We start from the raw sequence: 22,300 nt of genomic DNA on the forward strand, positions 1-22,300 counted from the left end.
CACTCTCAAAGCAAGTTACGGGCGGAAAAATCAGGAGCGCATGCAGCATAATTGGCTTGTGTTAAAAATGACGAAAAAAAAAAAGGAAAACTCTACAATTTAGCGTCGTTTTAAAGACGATAAGAACGTTTCTTCCATCGAAGAAATCTGCCAGCCGACGATTCTACGAAACTTGCAGTCATATCTTTTTTTGACTTGTCGTAGATTCCTACAGTAATGATCCGGGCCGAAAATGTATGTATCCGCACAACTGCTAATAACGGTAGCTCTCATAGAGGCAGACCCCTGTTAAAGATCGTTGTCTATATGCAACACGAACACCGTAGTTTCTTGAAAGTCTTCACTGAAAAACAGAAACGTTCAAGAAGCTAACACGATTTTGATGTCGGTAAAATCGTCATGGACATACATACAATCACCTCGAATCCTAGATCACTTACATCGTTGTTATGGAAAATATAATGCAAGTCCGTTGAGGGAACGATTTAACACAGCATTTTTTTATTTCGATATAATCATGATCGGAGTGCGCAATCATGCACTTTTCTCTGCGCTATCTGGCCTCGTTCGGCTGTGGCCTAAACAAGCCATTGTTTAGATGCCGCCGTGCGAGAGCGGACGTATCATCGTAACTGCGCTGTCGATAGTTCGCGTGCTGATCATGCCGTGCGATTCACGAACAATATGATGACGGTAGCTCTAGCGATGGTGGTTGCTGCCCGTAGAGGATATTAGTAGGCGAAATGCCGGCTCGGAACCAGAGCACGCTTGTTTTCAAGAATAGAGTAACAATGGGTGACTGTGGGACTTACAAATTTTGTATATATATACACACACCTAGTACCAACAGATAAACATACCTGCTAAGTATTTTCGTTTTCCATATACACTCGCGCTGCCACGTCGCTCGGTGGTCTCGCTTGATTCAGTCCCTGACATCGCCGGCAATGTCCGATGTCAGGGTCTCCTCGAGTAGAGTAGTAGGCAATGACAGTGGACAACAACGTTAACAAGAACAAGCACGAACCGTTCGCAGGAGAAAATTGAATTCGACTCGTCTATTAGTCGGCGTTTCTAAATGTTTAGACAAGTTCTTTTTTGCACTGTTATATTACCTTTTTATCGGGAGTCCAGGAAAACACCTAAGTGTTAGGGCGCGTTGTAATCGTATGGCACAGCTTGTTGTGTCCGCTTGCGAAGGCGAGCGGTAGCTGACTCAAGTTCCTTCAGATGTTATTTGAAAGGTGTGACGAAATGAAGAAAATAAATATTGCAGATAGCGTTAAACAATAAACTTCATGTTTCGTGACTGGAAAATTTCATCTTTCATTAATGAGGCTTAACACATCGAGCTGTCGTCGTCGTCGTCTTTATCTATAATCCACATGGGACCTTTACTTTGAAACGATTTCAAAAAGTCATTGTTGTCATTATAGTATGTGATGAACCATTAGCATACACCCAAAGCATATGTATGGCGTAGAGAACAGCGGCAGCTCTTCCTCATATTCCAGAGCACCTGTAACAGATGCATTGTCCTGCACTCATTAGCGTACGTTTCTTTTGACGAAAACTAGAACTATGGTGATCGGGCGTGCAGAAACACGTGTTTCAGTATATACCGCTTGCCCGCCGTATGGCGTGAAAGAGAGATTCGAGTTCTTCACGAATGTATGTTCATTTGTACATCTGATAGGATAAATAGAAAGAAAACACATCATAAGAAGTCGGCCAAAACAATAACAACAGAGGGTAAAGTATCTGCCGCAAGTGATGATGTAGAAATGACCAGGCAACCATGGTAGGACCTGGCTTGGATGAGAAGATTCTACTAGTCTTTAATTAAGGCACAAAGAATAATTTCGGTAATCATCATTACTATCATCTTTATTGTAGGAGTGTTTTTTTAGATACTTCCAGCAGTTCTACTATTTTCAATCGTTCATATTAAAGAAATCTCGATGTTGAATTAATATAGCTTAAAAAAGTAATATTCATTACGTGCTTTAATAGTTCAGGTAGGCACAGATTTCCAACCGGTAACGGGCTTATTTTCCGGAATGAGAAGTACTGAATAGGTAAAAATTCGGAAGATATTTGCTGATACGCGTTATAACATACCTCACTTCCAGCGTTATTGATAAGAGCTCCTCACAAATCGATTTGGTAGCGATACCGGTAGATCAGTATGGACTAAGGTTAATATCAAATGCACTGTCACTTGCGACGAGCTATTTTGAAAGTAGTGGCAGAATTATTTTTGGCTGGTGTGCTGGCTGGTTGCTTTACAAATCTATACGACGACGATAGGTGCACGTTTACACACGAATCACTCATTAGGTTCCAAAAAGACCTAAAAGGCAGCGTGCTTCTCCCATCCTTATTTCCTATACAGATTTATCATACAGAATATATGCACTTCGTATCTACTCATGGGTTAATAGTCGTCGACAAAACCCTACCATCAAACGTTGGCCCGGTCACCATTGTTATGTAGATAGTTTGTAGTCCTGTGGATCCTCAGATGTGTGACACTTGCAGCCTTCTTTCTAGCTATTTACTGCCGTTTGCGTCGTCAGAAGCTACAATAGTCATCGTAGTAGCAGTGCTAGCATAGCGGGGAGATACCGCAAGTTGAATGTGTGCATCAGGTGCCCATTGAGTTGATGATCTTAGCGATAGTCAGCACGGACTTTTTGTCCTGTCGTCTGCGTGGACCGCTCGGTCATGCACCCACAAAGTCACCGATGTCGCTGCGGCGCTCGCGTGTGTTACTGGAGTGGGCCTACACTCTGGTTTCCTGTCGCACGAGCTTGAATAGTGTTATATAGATGCAACACAGTTGCTATGGCGATCGCCTCTATGCAGCGCAAGGATTGCTGAAATCGGTGCTTGACACATACAAGTAAACCTTCTCAACTCATATATATATATATATATATTTAGGCGTGAGTGTTGTTTATGACTTGTAGAAAGGTGGAAACTGTTAGCGAGAGACAGAGGGGGAGATGCAATGCGAGTACGACTCACCAAAAAGCAGATGAAGCCATTTACTCTGACTGTTTTAGTCATATTGTTTGCTTTATGCAAATCTCAACCGATACGATTATCGTTTACAAGCTTTGCTGCCATATTTCCTTGTTGATTAACTTAGGCCTGGCTTCTTTTCTCGAGATGAGCCGCTTCTGCAATAATAGGCGTGGAATTACGTCGATCCCCTACCTAAAATAGAAAAATCAACCTATGTATACGCTAGACTTATCGAATTCTTGGAAATGATACACATTCGAGATTATTATTATAAATACATGAACATTTTTTCTAGCGATAAATATGTCATCGTTCGTTTAGAGATGCTACTTTGCAATAACGCCCGAAAGAAACAAAACCGCCGGTGCTGAATACAAACAGCGATCTTGAACAAGGGTCAGGGCATATATGGAAACTATCATTATTACCAGCCATACAATTATATTTGTTGGCACGGAAACTATGCAAGCTTAAGCCTGCTTTTGTCGATATGAACGTGATAAGCGTGGACCAAACAACTTTAAATAGATATAATATAAAACCCAAAACGGTAGTACACTTCAGATGACGTACTAGTACGTTTTCGTTATTGTCACTGTGCAGTTACGTGACGTACCGCAAACAATCTGCTTACATAGTTAGTGCAAACCACTGCTAGGATATCCTATGAACAATAATTAGCTCAAGAGGTCACGCTAGCTAAGATAGAATAAGATTTCGTTCCTTTTTGATGCAATACGCATCTATTCTTCGCAAGGAAATCTAAACGGCATTTATATACTTGGAACTTAGACTTCATTCATGCGCGTCACTTGTACAGAATGTTTGAGTCTGTATAAGATTCTGCCTAGTGAGCGAGTGACTGAGTTAGGTTCTGAGTAAGTGATTTTTTGGTGCTCAGAAGCTAATGTGTAGTCACGCATAGCGATGCACGCGTACTTACTAGACAATGGTATCTGGTAACCCTTACAAATAATTTAGTTCGCGATTGGCGGGGCCTTTAACCTCGCTTCTGATCAAAGTTGTATAATCGTATCGTAAGGCTTAGAATAAGCGGGTAGTGCCTACACGAGGTTAGAGAATCAATGTACGGTAAAAGAAAAAGGTTGAACGTTCGTTTATGGGGGCGTTAGCCAAATACCAAATAATCCGCTCGCTTAAATTATTACTGCCTTACACTAATGTGCCTCAAGCAGACTATCTCAACGGCAGCTGCATCGAAATCACAAATCTGTCAACGATCTAGCTTCTGCCAGACTGAAAAAAACATTGTTCTGAACTGGCATGCTTAATTCTATCTGTTGTTTTAAATAGGCTGTAGGTCAACAGTGTACAATAGGATAGAAGAAGCACTGGCGTATCCGAGTGTCGTAAGGCTAATCGGATCGACCACAATAGGACTAGGTCCTGAAATCGATGAAGGGTGAACACATCAGATAGTCAGTTAATTCACTAAGTACCGAGATGATCGATGTGTTGATCTATGCGATTCGATGACGTTAAACGGGCCGTCCTTCGGCGCATGCCTTGTCTAAGGCAGACACGTGTCCTCTCATTCAAGCTGCATGCATAGTCTACGCGGATATACATACAGTTAGTTTATAAATTCATATTTAGTATAAAAAATTGGATCATAATTTCAAATCACATTTAAGGTCACACCAATTATGTTATGGTCCGGTTTTAGACGGCTGAGTACGAACTTAGATCATATTCGATCGAACCTATCCTCGGCCAAGCGTTGGCCTTTTTTCATTTAATTCACAGCCTTTAAGACGATTATAGTACTTATATGACGTGCCTTAGATCTTGCAGCGGAAAGGCATTAGTACAAATTACTGATGTCGAAATTTCAAGCGAGTGTTAGAGTTAGATAACACGTTGAACTATGCACGAGTTCTCGATACAAAATGGCTGAGGTGTTGAGTAAAAGCTTTACCGTTGTGTTTATATTTTGCGTCAAATAAATCCGCAATTCCCAGGGCGTCGTTACACAATTGGCATTATACATTTCTAATGTTTTTTGTTGTTTCCGCTCATCCTTCGAAGTTCGTTGCTATGGCAACCACAAGTAATGCCGTGCTACTGATCTAAATTCTAACGCTGGCAAAAATTATTATCAGATGTAAATAATCAAGAACATAAAAAATGAAGCAACAATAAAAAAACTAAATAAAATCATGTCATATAATACCATAACATCACTTCAATATAAGCTAATAAATTACTTGATGATTTCCATACTGCTTCATACTTTATATTCATTCAACTAATGAACGGCAAGTTTTTGATACTATATCAGTAGATAAATAGTTCCGACGATTTGTTTACGTAAGATGAATAACTAATAAAGTTAAATAAACCAGCTGTAGATAGTTTAGAGCACTGTTTTTTATGATCGGTTCCGGACGATTTAATTCGTGTGACATTTTATGCTTTTTACCTAGGTTTAGTTAAAGTATTTGAAACTACTATTTCAACAAAGCAGTTCCTGAATAAACCTGGGCATCGTGCAGAAAATGTTGTGATTTCCACTCCTTTCTCACCAACACCGAGATGTGACTATGAAAATGAACGACAGCTCATCTTGAGGCCTGAATGAAATTGATCGTACGTACGCAATTAAGAGATGTTCACACGTTCTGTCATCAAACACCGGGCAAAGTCAAATTATTATATATAAAATATTATTACTAACCAATTCTGGAATAGAACAGACAGTCAGAGTTAGAGAATCCGACGTGGGGCAGAGTGACCGAGGACGTTCTGTACGTCGCTCATAGAGTTTGAATGCTCAAAATATATAACTCAGCTGGCCATCATTGCTGTAATTCGAGACAGGGCACAACGGCTAGCGAGTAAATAAAGTGTACGTACTCTTGCGTCATGTAGAGCACCATTGGACATCTAGGCCCGCCCCGTATGTGATGGAACTGTCCTCAAATAAAAGTGTTACATACGAAGACCGACGTACGAAAATCAGAGACAACAAAAATTCAACTTACGACTAAATTCTAGATTTCGCCTTAGTATATATACTGTGAAAAGTCGATATCATTTGCATTTCGTATATAACGTCGCAGTAGCACAGCTGCGTTGAACTGAAGGCGGCTACTTTGGGTTCCGCCGAAATAAGCATCTTATTACGGAGAACGTTGCCTTCAGATAGGTGCCGACAACATAGGACACTCCTGGTGTATTTGAACCTCAAGAACATATATTTAACATAATAACTATAGCACAATTTCGAATTTGTTTACAACAACAAATTGTTGTTGACCGGTGTCGTTATTGGAAAATTAGTTGGTGTTCAATTCATTTTTCTAGCCAATACGTACTTTGTGTTTCTCATTTGCAATAGAAAAAGGTTAGAATAACAAGCCATGCCACCGCACCATTACCATCGTCACCTCTGCATTGCGGCTTCGCATCCGTCTCTGTCTATCCCTATATGGATGAGCGAACGTCGTCGTAGGCCTGTGAACTTGAATTTCGTAACAATAAAGGACAGATACGTCCACAACAATTTACCTAATTAAGTTAAACTGAAATGGTAATTGATTTAATATTGCCAGTGGATTGTCGAGACAGTTAGAGCTAAAAAGGCATTAGCATATCACTAGTTGGGTCGCATGTACAAGCTGCATCGATATTGGCGATATCGCGAGCCGGAAACGCCCATTACCACGATGCAGACACATTTAATAAAAAGTTAGCGTAACGAATTACTAGGTGGAGCCCTCTACGTTAACTACTCAATGTTGGAGAACGCCCTTGTATATATTCGCATTCAGTTATTTTTTTGCCGTTTTTCTAAGGCTGAAATCTTGTAGATCGTGCGATGACGGCAACAGAATGCCTTTACATCTATCGGCAGCGATCTATAGCCTTCGTATGCTGCACGTTTTCGGGGGTACAGGTTTTGTAAGGCGTATTTTAAAAATTGTAGAAAACAATGTTCTTATGCTTAGATGCCTACGTAATGTAGATCTGTAAGTCCTTTTTTCAGATTGTTCTTTCGACTATGTGTAGATGAGGAAAAAGCTGTTGTTACCGCTGATACCGCGCATAGAGTTTACGATGGGCTGAGGCCGTTGTAGGCGCAGCCTTAACTTCGATCAAATGCGCTGTTGTTACTGCCGTCATTGTAAGTATTTGTCGCGTTGATGAGTCGTTTATTGGCAGCCACTACAGGTAGTATCTTGCATGTTATGGTCAAGAGAGAATCTCCGGGTAATCTCTTTCCCGGTGTGGATATTACGATCACTACGATCTCGTGCATAGTAGAACATTATGGCTAATGGTTAACATGGTCAGCGGTCACTGACTTCGGTGGCTACTGCGTGCAATATGGGCTAGAGTAGGTAGGAGTAACAGGAAGTAAACTAGTTTCGGTGCCACACAAATAGAGAACTAATGCTGCACTATTGTAATAGAAGTACAAGGACTTCGCGCCTATGTCTTCACAGACGCTACAAAAAGAGATTAACTCAAAGAGACGAACGCATTGTACCCATTTGATGCTTCAGACAACACTGATATGTGCGCCCGCCATCTTCAACCATACGCGTAACGTCGCATTCCCTACAGAAATAATTACAAAACACAATTCGTTTGAAAAATAGTAATGGGCTGATAGTTGACAATTATAGATAAATAAGTTTTTTTTTTTTATCCACCCAGGTATAAACAATAACTCATTTCTTCTTTGACAATTATGAACTAATGGAAATTCCCGTTGCACTTGACAATGTCCAACGAACTGATAGCTTGGTAATGTATTGACTGCAGTTACCAATCTCCCCCAGATCACCTCCTATTTATTTCTTCACCACGCCTAAACTGATCAGTTATCATCGTTCCTTACTCATCGCCAAAAGATCTCTTGTCTGTTACACCTCGCTTTTGATCATCGTCCCCTGTTCGCGTATAAACTAGCGATACAGTGACGCTATGGATGCTACATTACGCTGCGTTATGCTACATGGGACGGCAACTAAGGGCTCCTTTGAGCTTGCCCCATCGAGTTCCGGGTCGAAAGCCGGGCGGAATCGTTCCACTCATTGAGTTGAGGTCACGGAGGACTCCCCGTGGCGTTTCGATGGCGACGTCAATCTTTCAGCTTGCTTGGTTAGTGACGTCAACTAAGCTTGATCACAACGGTGAACGATCAAACGCTGATCGTCACGTTTAGGCGGCACACGCCTATTTGTCAGTTGTTCCCATACCTATAGTGGTAGTTATACTAAGAGACACGTTGACGGTTTACGTGCCATCTGGCGTACACCCAGCAGCAAACGCACATACGACATATTGCTCAAAAATGGCCGACCATAACTGAAACCGGGAAAAAAAGATATTTCTGCAGGTCTCATTTGGCCTTACTTTCTTGTTTGGTTCTGGTCAAGTTTTACCTTCTTATTGAATAGTTAGGCCCCATGCCCCTTCATCATACAATTGAGTATGCCAGCGCTGAGCCGTGACCTTTTCACAGGGCTCAGCGCTGTGACAATCACAATAGGGTCAACACGAAAACTACGTGTGTAAGTAAGTTCTGTACTTTAACCGTGCTCGATTGTAGCTATTGTAACTCGGATTAACTTAGCAAGCCTGTGATTTCCCTCAATCAGTCGTCATACTCTCCCCTTTAGCAAGCCACGATTACATATCGCCTCACCAAACTTCTACTAGTCCTTGGGATCCCTGAATAGGTTATTATACGTCTCGCCAGAAGTTACCCAAGTTGCTTTAAAAACTCTAATAGAAAACGGCAATTGTCGCATTCGATTATAATGCCCTGAATGGTAAGTCTTCCATTTCAGCATTCATTCAGCTGCTTTGCTTGCTTGAAGACGGTGTTGTCAAATCACTTAGGATGAACTTGGCCAGTATCCTAGCGCAAAAACCGTGGGCTCATTCGCTTTGTATGACACGTGCTGGAAAGGCTGATCAAGTATCGGTACCTCATTCACTGCTACACTTCAAGAATCGATTTAATAAACAGATGATATACAAGCTAAGCCCGTATTATCGATAGTAAATTAGATATAGAGTGCGACATAGAAGTACACATATAATGGTGTTTATGAAGAAGGTTCGTTAGGTAGAGACGTTATTGAACATAGCGCACGTCTCATGTGATACATCTATCAAGAAATTGCTACAAGTCGCAGGCAAGTCTTCCATTTGAGGTGGGAACTTCTGTGAATTCGGTGTTCTAAATGTTACATAAACAGTTTGGCTATTCAGAAATACTGGTTACTTGTTTAAGTTTGATATTAGAAAGAAGCTTGCTTCTTTCTCTATTGTCTGTGTATGCTTTATACCACTTTAAACAAACCACTCATACTATAGGTCACACGAGTGCCGAACGCTGATGTCTTCACCACTCGACGCTTTCGTTGCCATCTAAATATCGCCTCATGTTCGCTTTTGTGCTTTTTTCTCATCGTAATATTTTCATCTGAATTCGGGGTCGGATCGTTCGATATTGGATTTCATGATTCGAACAAAAAGAAAGCGAATTTTCTTCTATTGTTGTAATGCTTTGTTCATTGCTCTCTCTTTATTTTGTCTTCATCTCAGTCTTCGACACCTTTTTCTGCAGAAATTTTGTTATTGTCGTCCCGCTTCTGCTGCTGCAGCAGCTAACGTCCTTCGTGGTAAATGCTCAATCAGACTTAAAATTCGCGGGGCTTAGCTCATGGAACCTGGGGAGCTAGCCGTAGCCGTAGCCGTGGCCGTGGAGCGCAGACGAAGGGGCAAAGAAGATGAAATCCTTTCACGGAATTGTCCTATGACATCCTGAAACAACACCACACAGCGGCTATTACATACGAAGGCTCTACGATTTGCAAGCTGTCTAATACTGCAGCGCTACATACAAACAAACAGGAACATATTCGATGTTTGTAGCGATGCTGATAATGCTCGTAACGATAGAGCGTCTATTATTCTAATAACGGACCTGACGGCGATGACGGTGCACGTGAATTCGTAGGCCGCGTCCAGGGTCCAGTGCAAGAAATGACTTAGAAATTCATGCTCTATTGTTTTGGTTAAAGAGAATTATCCTTTCCGGCTAGATTGAACCGAACAAGTTGGTAGGTGTTTGTTTCTATGTCAGCGGAAGACAATTGTTGGGAAGTTTTGCACAGGAAAAAGTTTAGCAGATAGGTTCAATAAAAATTACGGACGGAAAAATTATGCTACACAACAGTCAATGGCTGTTTCCCATTTTCGAAGTTTGCCTGCAATCTCTTCTGCGTTGATAAAATAGTAAGCTTTATCTGATAGTTGTACGAACAAATCTTACTTGTTTCTTGCACTGTTTAAATGTACGTGTATACGTTATCGGAAGAGTGGGACGTCAGCGTGTTTGTCGTAACGTCTTGTCCGTTTACAGCAGATGAAAGACATTCCGCTAAAGCGAACGTATTTTAAGTTTGGCTTGTAGAATTAGGTCGTTTTCACAGGCCTCCAACTTCCACAGAGACAAAATTTTTGACAGATTACTCTTTTATTCTTACAGGTCTTACAGGCCAATAGCACTGGGCAGGTCTGTCAAAGGGGCCACATCTTTTTATCGGAATAGCATAGAACGTTCGAAGCGGGAATAATGGAAATCAGTTAGCCCGATTCATATTTCACCGAAGAGGATTATCAGAGAGTGACAAAATACATATAGAATGAATCTATGGATGATGAATTTAAAGCCGATGTAACCTTTTAATGCTATACTTTGTCGTTTTTTTTTTCATCTGCTTAGTGCTATTTAGTTGTAAATAGGCTCAGTTACGGTGACCGCAAGCTGTCCACTTCTATAGATCCAAAACAATTCGTTCCTGCTTAAGTAGAATGAGCGTAGCGGCTAGACGTCACCAGTAATGATCTAAGTGAAAGGAACATCCAGACTTCTTCAACTGTGTATCGAATGGTCAAATCCTCTTGAGTGCTCAAATTAATGTAAATGAAATCCTTGTTTCCCTTGGAGTCGATCTGAATAGGGATTCAATTGAGCTTTTATTCGAGACTTCTCACAGTTGGTAGCTGATTCGCAAGTGATCTTCGTTGCTCATGGCGTTATTTGTTACCATTGTATTGCATGATCCTATTCGCAGTCCATACTGGATATTGTTTGCTAGCATTATGTGAAGCATCTACGCCTCAAGATCGTGGGGTTAAAACGAAGTCGTCGTACCTCACGTCACCTGTATTCATTGACCGGGAGGCATCTAATATGTTAATCAATATATATGCATAACGTGCGTATGGAGTACGCGTATAGGTCGTCGCTAGATTGTTTGCAATGGCTTGCATTAAAGTCTTTTTTTGCTAAACCTCGGCAGTATATTCATCGACGCAAGCCTATTAGAGTTCTCCGTTGGGAAATGTGTCTAAGACGTACCATACGATATCGCTACACCCGCCCTATCGCACCGTAGGCAAGCAGGCACTGTTAAGGCACTGCCATTGACTGCCTCGCACGGTACGTCTCTGTGCGCCCCAGAAGAACATGCACTTTACTACCGCGATTATGATCGAAGGGTTATGTTATTATTGATACTACCGGCATAATAGATGAGTAGGTGAGAGGCGGAAGGGGGGAGGAGGTAACCTCACATTAAATATGTGTACCCCTTGCTTTTGGGTAATGGGGCTAAATGCGAATTTTTGGTCCTACCTTTTGTTGCGCTCCACCTGTGTCGTCTAACTGCTTGCATGTTAGGACTATTGAATAGCGAAAATTGAGTCTTATAGCGTTCTAACTTGGTATTCAACATACTCATTAAGACATTTTAGTAAGCTGGTGTTTGTTTAAAGAAAAAAATAAAACTATTTCCATATCCTACACTAGAAGTTGCCAGGAAGTCTTGCAGTACAACTGGCGTTCTTGTCCATCCGATCTAGCATTGGTAAGAGGTTTCCCTGCCAATAAGAAAAATCGCTATAAACTTATCTCTCAGTAAACTTTTGTAATAGATTTGAGCAGCGAAATAATTATAATATCAGGTTCATTGGACAAAGGCAATTGATAGTTTTGAGGACGTAAGACATTATTTCCCAAACCAAAATCAACTTGGAAACAAAAGATATGTATCATATTTCCAACAAACGTTTCCGATAACACGAAATTGTTTATGGTGATTTACGTATCTGTTTCGTCTATGCCTATAACGTTTGACTATGCACAGTGACCTTTGCGGCTGCCAAATCGATTTTAGGATTAAAAATTATCGCATTTTCTTAGGCCTCTGTAAAACAGCAAGGTTTAAGCATGTCTAACCATGCTATGAAGATTACGCCGCGAGATTGGTGCGGTTTGCCGTGCAGATCGCATAGACCTGAAGTTCCTATTCATGGGTTTATGTAATAAAAAATCGTAAACTTAAATATAAAATTATAGCTATATAATAGATGTGTAGCAATTAATCGAATCGAAGTTCGAAAAGTAGGATTTTTCTGTTTCAGTTAGGTATTTCGTGTTATTTTAGGCAGGTTAGGTGTTATTCTAGGGAAAGTATTCGATATATTGAAGATTCAAAATACTTAAAAAACAGACGTAATTATACCAATTGTTGATTACAGCTTTTCATTCCATGTTTATGAAGACGCTATTGTACATTGTAGATTTTATATAGCATAGAAGTATTGTATGGTATTTCTGCCTCAGGTAAGCATTAATCATATTCGTAGCGGTGCCAATAACATTCCCATTTACCGCATTGGTCTTCACTTTTATGAAGTGGATTTCCGTTAAGCTACGCAGAGGGTGTTTTATACGGTCTCTTCGAAGCTGCATGAGGGCATTGTCACGTAAGGTGTGTTTGTATTTTTCATGTTTAGCATGGCATCTATGCGTGCGTGACTATGCCTATGTGTCTACCGATTTGCGGAAAGCAAGGATCGATTACGCATGCTGTCGCCCCCTCCTGCTGAGCCCAAATCGAAACCGGAGCTTCGTGTCTTCCCACCTTAAAGCTTCGACTGAAATACGTTTCATTGAGCGTCCATGATACTGCCGTGCACCAGTATCGCTAGCTGTTGTTCAAAAGGCTTGAGTAGCTTTGAAACGCATGTAAACTGATCGTAGATGCCGGGAACACGGTTGCCGTGAAGCTCGTTGTGTTGAACGAAGTTTCGGTGGAGCTTGTTTGCCCCACGAGTGGGTTCGCGATGGGGTACGAATGCTTTGTGTCATCAATCGTGTCGATATCACATGGAGCTATGAAAAAGAATACTATTAATCTCGAGATGGTAACGATCACGACAGAACGTTCGTAGACGGGTTGGTGGCGAACTTTTAGCTTGTCGTGAAGTTCTAAGGTGTTAGAAATCTTCGACCTTTATTGTTGCAAAAGATATCGGTAGACAAGGTTGAAGCATGGTTATCTGTGCCCAAATATTCGTAAGCAAACAGGCAAATGATCTGTCCGCACCTAGAAATGAAAGTCCAACAGAGTAGTATTAGAGTATCAAAGTTTTTTCGGTACTACCCCTAAATACATTAGGGATGCTGTGTTTATCGTTGATACAAAACGACCTTTACTAGATCAGATGGTCGCTTCACTGTAGGAATTATTAGACTAATGTTTTTAACTAACACAGACTGATTACATGTATTAAACAGTTCGAAAGTTAGCGCTCGTAGCAATACAACCGCGAAACGAAAGAAATCATTCCTCGATGATCCATAAGACAATCACTATATTTATGAATTATAGGTGTGGTCAAAAAAAGAAAACATAAATTGAACGTTTGTATCGAGCAGTTTCCATCGAGCACGCTTACCCTACAGCAATTTTTTGGGTTCTCCTATTCGAAAACAGTTGTAAACCCTACTGTGTGGTGTCTCAAAAAGTTTATTCTTTTTATAAGGTCGAGAAACTCTGCGGCCTATTGACAACAGGTATATTGTCCTACTAATATTTCAGCCGTTATCACACAAGCGTATGTCAGTCACAGGTCAGATTCTGATTTTAAAACCACCCGAAGTTTCTTTAGGACGCTGGGTAAAGTTATTTCAGGAGCTTACCCGTATGCAGGGAACGTATAAACGACTAACAAATTAATTACGTTTTAAAGTAAGTGCATTTCGCCGGCGTACTTGCATTGATCCAGATAACCTTCTTCGTCTCGTGACCTCAGATAATTCCCGCATCGAAGGGTGCATATCGTACGAAGAGCTGGCAACGCACCCTTTTGCCCGATATCGTAAACCAAAACGCCTCTCTAAAAATAGGATCATCATAGAAATGAGTACGTCCCTTCTTTGACCATTATTTCCACCGATTCTTGTAAAATAACCTCTAATTACAATTAAATCCTGTTGCCGATGGGCTTACTTGAGGAGTAGCTATTCTCTATTGATAGTAAAAAAACGATCTAAGGTTTTAAGCTGCAACGTATTCGTAAAGCCTATGAAAAAAAAGCATCTTTTTTTTTTTTTTTTTAATTACAGTCAAAGAGTTGGAAGGTAAACTCCAGCCAGACGGGCGTATTTCGAGCTTTAATCTTGAAAGCTGCCGACGATTTGAAGGGTAAAACAGAGCAAAGGCGCAATAAAAAAGTTAACAAAAGCGTTCTGTCGAGCTACAAATCGATTCGTTTGGAAATTCTGTTTAAATTTTGCGATTGAATTGAGAATTCAACCGAGTGTTGCCTTAATCGAAAGCTGATGTTTATGGATGCTGTATAGTAACAATGTTTCAATTAGCCACGATGTTGCTTTGCTTTAGCAACTTTGTCCGTACATTTATAATAAAACAGTTTCCAATCTTTCCTCATTAAACATGCTCCTTTGGCCTTGTTACATTAAACACCTGCCATATCAAGAATTTAAATGGGTCCAGAAATAATATATATCGAACGTAGCTGGTTAAAATTAAATACGACACACATCTAACAGTTGGACGTTGTGTACGTTTATTGCGCGCCGACGATCGCCGATCAAAAGTGTCTTTTCGGTGCTTTTTTAGCAACGAATGCGAGCACCCGAGTCACCCCGGAGGCCCAGTCATCTCAACAAGCTTCGACTACTACATGAACATTCATTAAATTTGACTGCATGGAGCCATATCAGACTGTTGAAGCAGGAGTTTATTAGTTCATCGTCATCATCGTCGCAATTTCAATCAACAGTAGCGCGGGCAAGCTGTAGGGATGTAGCCGATGGCGACGACAGATTATCGCCCCAAGTGCAAAGAGCCGCAGCTATCTATACGACGATTCTGATACGTGGGCGAATTGTTTCAACCGTTATTATACGCGCGTTGTCCGTCGCTTGACATCCGTGGTGAAATTTATTCCGGAACGTTTGCTAAGCCAACTTATCCTGTTGCCATTTAGAAATAGGGTGCATCGAACGAGTTGAGAAAGAACGAGGTGCTGGGACTGTGACGCCATGTTTTTTATCGATTCAGGCGACATTAAAAAATTACACTTTTGGCCCATAGTTTACACATACAGTTCATACGTATGTTTCTCTTTTTCTAAAACATCGTCATAAAGCTCATGCTTTATGATGCTTGTACAGTTTAATTTTAGTTTAATCGTTTGGTTATATGAGTTGTGCGGACATGTATATCAACTTACGCAACTTTTATTGACTCCGCTGTTTCAGAGCAACATTCAATGATCTAAATTTCTAGATTTTTTCAGCTAGTTACTTTATGTCATCAACAAAACCGCACTTCACTGAGCTTTTCTCTCCGGTTGCATTATTTGAAATGATAAAATCGGAAGCGCTCCTTCATACCTAAAACCCTTATTCCTGTTTATCAAATCAATACACCAGCCAATTCGATGGCTAGGGTACTATTTCATGAACTTTATACAGAAGCTTTTTATGATCCGGCAGAGGCAGATCTCTTGTTTTGAAATAGTGTTTCAATCTGCCAGAATTAAACTACGTATTGAGAATACGATTCCGTTGAATCAGACAGTTTCAATAGAACAGTTGAAACACGATGTTCGATACTTGGCTATCCTTCATAGTGTCGTCTAGTTATTAGCCCATTGAACTTCGGTATACGTTGTTAATATTTCACATTAGTTCATAGTAGTGGGGGTTCTGTGTTTTTTCCGCTTCCTAGCCCCGAGACGAGTCACACCTAAGCGAAATAAGTGTACTTAGAAGTCTTTTGAGGCAGAGCCTGACTGTAGTAGCGCACACTATTTGGCCAGTCTGTTCGTTCAAACCTACAACACCAAATAATCCTGTGCGCAATAGTCGATGGGAATAGCGACCGTTTGGCCTATCAGGCCGTCGTTGCAGCAAATATCTGGTGGCGCCACAATTCGTACTCATCTTTTCCAAAGACTCTCAAACAATTACGAGTAGCGATTTACTAATGCATACGTATGTTAATTAGACTTGTTACAATTAGTATAAATGTACCTCGTTAATTAGTGAAGATAATTTCTCGTCAGGTCAGCATTCGCTTGGTTCAGATAAAACGGCGGAGTACTACTGGCCAGTAGTTGAAAATTTCGAAATCCACAAGAGACTTCCCACTGAAAAACCGCTGGCGGATTCGTTTGAACGCAGCACATATTTCCCAGATGAAAAATTACTGATAAAAGATTAGAAGAAATAAATACAGCTTTCTGCAATTAAGTGTAGCTAAAGGCTTATAAGCGGATTTGTTGTGCGTTGAGTTGGTCTCAATTTTGGGCTATTTAAAATTGTGGGCTCAATGGACAGGACAATAAATGACCTCATTTATGCTTCGCTCGGTAGAAGTTGCTGAATAAATCTAAAATGGCAGCTTGGTAAGTGCCAATCAGATACAGCAAAGCCAAACATATGCTCCCGATTGTTTCAAATAGGTTTTTCAGAGCGGCATTTGGAGACGCACGTTTGGCCCACAAACTAACAATATGTTTATTTGCAATAATTCATCTGTACGCTATGCTGGCTTGCAACTGGACATTGGTTCGTTAGCGAGGTTCGACTGAACGCATTACATGAAGCTACGGCTAGAACTTCATTCCGTTTTTTCTATAAGTATAGAACGCAAAGTAATCTATCTGCTGCAGAGAACCTTCACCTCCACCGCCGAGAGAAAGCCACGTAACAGTACAGACGTCGGAGTTATCGGACGCGGCGAGGCCTTATAAATTGCCAGTTGAATCATTGAATGAGCGTAATCTCAAACGAATTGTACGATTGCAAAACCGACTGAAAGACATCCGATTCGCGGTATCGCTACGGTAGCTGCCTTCTGCAACTGATACTCCTCGCAGACTAAATGAGACATCAGAGGATCGTGTAAGACTCAAAGATGCCGCGTATCCTAATGAAAAACTGACTGAAATCACGAGAAGTGTCCACATTATGACAACTATATATCATTGAATATTGGACCGGGACATCCAGCCGTTTGACTCGGAACTAAACAGTAGCCATTGAAGAGTTGAGTACGAATTCCAAGTGAAGCGTACGATCACTCTATCTAAAATAGGCTGAAAAAAATATTAAAGTCAGTAGTAGGTTATAAAAAATAAGCTCGTTGCTGACATTTATTCTAAAATGAAGACTCGGAGAGACCAATTAGTAAGTAATGCTACATGGCTATAATAGGAGGTAAGGCCACAATGTCATCTTGTACACGATGGTAGAACCACTTTGTGCATTACCGATACACTCCAGCTATTCACGTTAAAATACGTTACGTTCTCGAGCTAATCGCCTATTTAAGTTGACTTTAATCGTCTTGGGTTGACAATTAGATAATGGTTCATTTTGTTGTCAACTCATACAAACACTAGATAGGCTATTATTCGTTCAAGGCCGCAGTGAACAATGATGGCCCCTCGAACATCTCTGTTCCGACTATTAGCTAGCAGGGTATCGTGAACGACAACGTACCAGATCCCCCTGACGGTCGCTGTCGCTGATCTCATCCGGTTTCACTTTTGTCAACCCTTTGCCTGCAGTAGTATGGCAGCGGCACCAGCATCAACAATAGTACTCCGGTGCATCTATCAGCTCTTTCTGTCTGCTTCTATGTGTTTGTATGTGTGTCTATTTGTCTCATCTTTTTGGGGTCAGCGGGCCCATGTTATCCATACGCCGCCCAAACAGACCACCTACTATTATTATTATGCTTGTTTAAAAGAGAGAAAACATTTCTTCCTCCTTGAATCCTCCTGTAACTGTATATTTTTAGGCAAGAAACAGGGATGCAATCGTAGCCCTTATGTTACACAAGAACACTATGGTGGTTAGGCCAACTGTCGTCCAACATTTTATATTAGTGGTTTAAAAAATAGCCATTGTGGCTGACGGGGCCAGTATCTGCGGATGCAAAGAAGAAGAAAATGCAATTTTGAATACCATATTTGTTCTACTCTAGCAATCGATTCCTAAAAAAAAATTTTAAATAACTTATAAAATGTGACTACAAAAACTAAAGGAGATGTTTATCTGAATTTTATGATATATAAAGGTTAGTTGGAAATTACTTTTAGACTAACTACGTTCAGTGCTCTATACTACCTACTAAAGCTTCAATTTCGTGTTTAGTGGAAATGATTTTATTAGAACGGAAAGCTGCTAAATACTGGAAGAGTGGGCTGTTGTACGTTGGATATTCAAAAAAAAAAAAAAAAAAAAAAAACCTATGCAATTCCTAATATAACTAAATACTCTAGCTAATTGAATACATGTTGCTATGTAATATTTAAAAATTATATGTTGCATGGTTGAGCTTGAACGTACGCACGCACGTTACGCGCGTAGAGATCCGTGTTACTATTCGTTCATGGTCCTGACCACTTTCTTTATTCGTGTTTCTTCTGCGTCTGCCACGCGCAAGACCCGCCTGACTGCGTCGAGCGATCTGTCGATAATCAGCCAGATATCTTTTGGAAAATCAGAGCAAAACTAGCTGCATTGTCTTCTGCTAGCTGAAGCAGGCGACAGACAGAAAGAAACAGGCGATGAAAAGATAACGCTTGACGAGCCCGGCGTCGTCAGTGCATCTCATATGGTTTCATTTTCGTTGATTTTTGTTGGCCGCCTATTATGGCGCCATGTGTCCTTTGATGCGGTCTGTGTTTCTCGCCACGCGAACGGTTACGGAACGCTGGTACAACGGCGTCGAATACTTGAATGATGATAAGTATTACGATTTCTCTTGCCACGTATTTTTGCGCTAGAACTCAGGTGACTAGCATTCTGCTATGATACTATCGATACTGCAACACCGACCTGGGCGAAACACCGCAAGTTTGACGGAATCTGTGTCCTATGAATATCCCTTGAGCCTAAAATGTGGCATTACAAAAATAGGGCTAACAAAAACGCATATGATATCTTTATCGGTAATTTAAGTTAGTATAGTTTCCCGTAAATGTTAATGCCAAAATGTAATGCCTTTCTCTTTAATAGTTGACAATCATGGTTGAAAGCATGTAAATGAGCTATCTTCCCTTACAAATGAACTATTTCCAATAGAATACGTCGTCTGTTTACTTTCTGGAACACGACATAACGCCGGAAATATTTGTAGTTTAAAAATTAAAAGATTACTGCGACGTATGGAAAACATGTAATTGTATAAACATAAGCCTTCTGTACCTGATGGCAAGAAGGCTTTTCACATTTTGTACTCTGCAAAATACTGGCTTAACGATCCACGTACAGCCTCTGCAATACTCATCATTACGTCACGGTGGATAATAACAAAAAGAAAACAAGAAACTGGGTTCTAATTTCTAGTTCTTTTTACCACTTACTTCTACATTAATCGGAGACAGCTCGTTCTCTCAGGTGCCTTGTACTACCTATCTAGTGGTTTAGGCAAATTTTATGGGCGAAGTGATCGATAGATGAACATGTCCTTCCATAAGGCACCTTGTGAGTAGTTACCGCAATATCTTGAAGACTTGATTATAATACTCATACACAATGTAACCGTATTCGCAAATATAGCTGCTCGTATTAAGTCCCTTAGTGGTCGCCATCTACTAATTATACAAACGTATTCCCAAGCGAAGGATTTGAGCAGAAAGCCCTGCTTTTGCTCCCACAGGTGAAACATAATAGATACACGATGCCACCGAGCATCCTGTACCGATTAGGTTCTGGCTGCTTTTTGCCGGCGTGTGTCAGATTATGAGCTAGTACTTGGGCTGAAACCCTCTGCTGGGCTGAAATGATTTGATTAGGTCCTACATGACCTTGCATGATTAGTAGCCATTTCTAGCGGTGAAGCAAATTTAAACAGCATTGGACCGCGCGGGTCATATGTTTTCGATTGAATTTCATTAAAAAGTGCTAGTTTTTCCGCTCACATCAGCCGACCCATCAGTGGCTACCATGAACTCGCCACCGCTACCCTAACTTTAGCCAAATTGTATCTAGCTCCATCGATCTAAATAGCTCGCGACGATAATGGTCATATAAGTCAAGCATACCAGGCCACCCACCGATTTGTCAGGTCTCCTGAAGGTAAAGGCCATAAAAGTATGTCAGCACGAACCAGTGATACGGTTGAACGTTACATATCTGAGTAAAATCGAACGTCATTAGATAGTGCGCATTTTATATAGAAGATATATGCGAGACAAGTGAGCTACAAAGATGAAAGTTAAGTAACAAGGGTTTAGTTAAGAAGAGACCAGTGTTAAATAACGCTGATTCTCCTGCAGCCAGTTTGACGTCCATTTGGTGCTATGTAATAGGCAAAATACTACAGTACATTATGTTATTTAGTGAAAAGCTGCTGATTTGTCCTTCATGAGAATAGATTTTATACACTTTCGGTTTTGTCTCTCCCTAAGGACTTCACCGTGAGGTACAACCTGAACAGTTTTATCATTAATGATACCGACATTCCCATCAGTTCAAAAGACGGCATGATGGACCCAATCTGGATAAGTCACGCTGAGCCTTTTTTTATTTAGCTATAATTACTCTGTCCTTCAATTACTTTTACTAAAAAGTAAATAATTGTAAATTCCGATAGCACGCAGCATCATGAGAAATAGCATATATAAAATTTTACGTTACTCACAACGACGCCCGGGATGTGTTCGTCATGACGGTTGAGGTTCGTCTTATCCTGCACCAAAACAATGAGGGTGTCACACGCTTCGGAAGCTAACACAGAGGCCTAGAGCTGCCGCATCAATCAACGGTCGATCTGCCTCATCATTAACCTCAGCGCGAACGGTGCACGTCACTTGGTGTACAGCATACTCGCTGTAATTCGATGAATGTTTTTTCAAATGGAAGAACATGCGATCAGCAGTCAACCGACGCCCGGAGAGGCATAATAAGACACACAAAGAGAACAGAGGAATCAAAACGAATAAAAATGCGAAATATCATCATAGAAGTAAAGAATTCGCTTGCGTTCGTTTCCCAGCTCCCGCCGTCTCTTCATCTATCATTCGCTCCTATGTGTCACTATGCGAAAATAGCAAAAAACAGAATGAGAAGATGTCACTTGAGGGCGTGATTTACTGCGCTATCCGCCACTGCCCCCGTCGAGAGATAAGGGTGCGCGTATCCTAAGATATCCCCGAAGACTGCCCCGTTACGACGCGGGCCCATGTTGTACTATGCAGTGCACATAAGCGGAGCACTGTATGCGTTCGTCCTGCGCCCGTAATCTGTGAAGTCGCACACTTTTTAGCCGAAGCGCTTCTCTTAAGGGGCATTCAGTTGGCGCACATTGAATTGGCGTGAATTTGGACAGGCATCAGGGAGTTAAGCTGTGGTTTCATTCGATACCGATACTAAGCACGGTAAAGTAGACCGAAAAACTTAATACAGCTATAAGCCATTGCAAAACTTGTTCAAGCGGCGTCAGTAAATCGAACGAGCGGAATTAATTCGAAGTAAATTGGTACATCGGTGATTTGTTGCTAGGGGGGTTCACCGCCTTTTAAATGCAGTTTTGTCATATAATCTCTTCTATGTCTTGTTTGGCCATCATATTCAGTTCATAGAGCTACTGTAGAGCCTGAATCTTTTTCATAATAGGAGCTGGGCATTCTGCTTTGTTAAGGCCGTTTGCGTGGCAGTCAGTTGCAAAGACTGACATTTTGCAATTCGAAGCTCTGTGAAAATCTCTTTCTAGGAAAGCGATTCTCACTTTATATATCCAGCAGCACTCCACCCGGTTTGTCATGACGTCGAAAAGGCGCAAAAAAGATGGGGGACCATGAAGTGGCGCACGCTGCAGATCGAGATGGAGAGCCGTAGTGAAGATAAATGACGCACCTGACAATTCTGGTACATCAACCGCTTTTCATA

General features: G+C 41.0%; 1 protein-coding gene and 1 long non-coding RNA gene across 5 annotated transcripts in view; one reads left to right on the forward strand and one right to left on the reverse strand.

The window, feature by feature from the left end:
* The window catches only part of LOC111263846 (fibroblast growth factor 9), a 41,449-nt gene that overhangs the window by 8,213 nt on the left and 10,936 nt on the right, over nucleotides 1–22,300 (forward strand). The window lies entirely within an intron of this gene.
* LOC111263847 (uncharacterized) lies at nucleotides 473–5,651 on the reverse strand. Of its 3 annotated transcripts, XR_002682501.2 has the most exons (3): nucleotides 2,122–2,924; nucleotides 861–1,519; nucleotides 473–767 (listed from the first exon to the last, which is right to left on the reverse strand). It is a non-coding gene; the product is annotated as an uncharacterized LOC111263847 (long non-coding RNA). The 3 variants fall into 3 exon arrangements; XR_002682500.2 differs by having other exon boundaries at nucleotides 473–1,519; nucleotides 2,463–5,651; XR_002682499.2 differs by having other exon boundaries at nucleotides 473–1,519; nucleotides 2,122–5,651.

This window comes from Varroa jacobsoni, unplaced genomic scaffold (assembly GCF_002532875.2).
Source record: "Varroa jacobsoni isolate VJ856 unplaced genomic scaffold, vjacob_1.0 scaffold_793, whole genome shotgun sequence".
Lineage (NCBI taxonomy): Eukaryota > Metazoa > Arthropoda > Arachnida > Mesostigmata > Varroidae > Varroa > Varroa jacobsoni.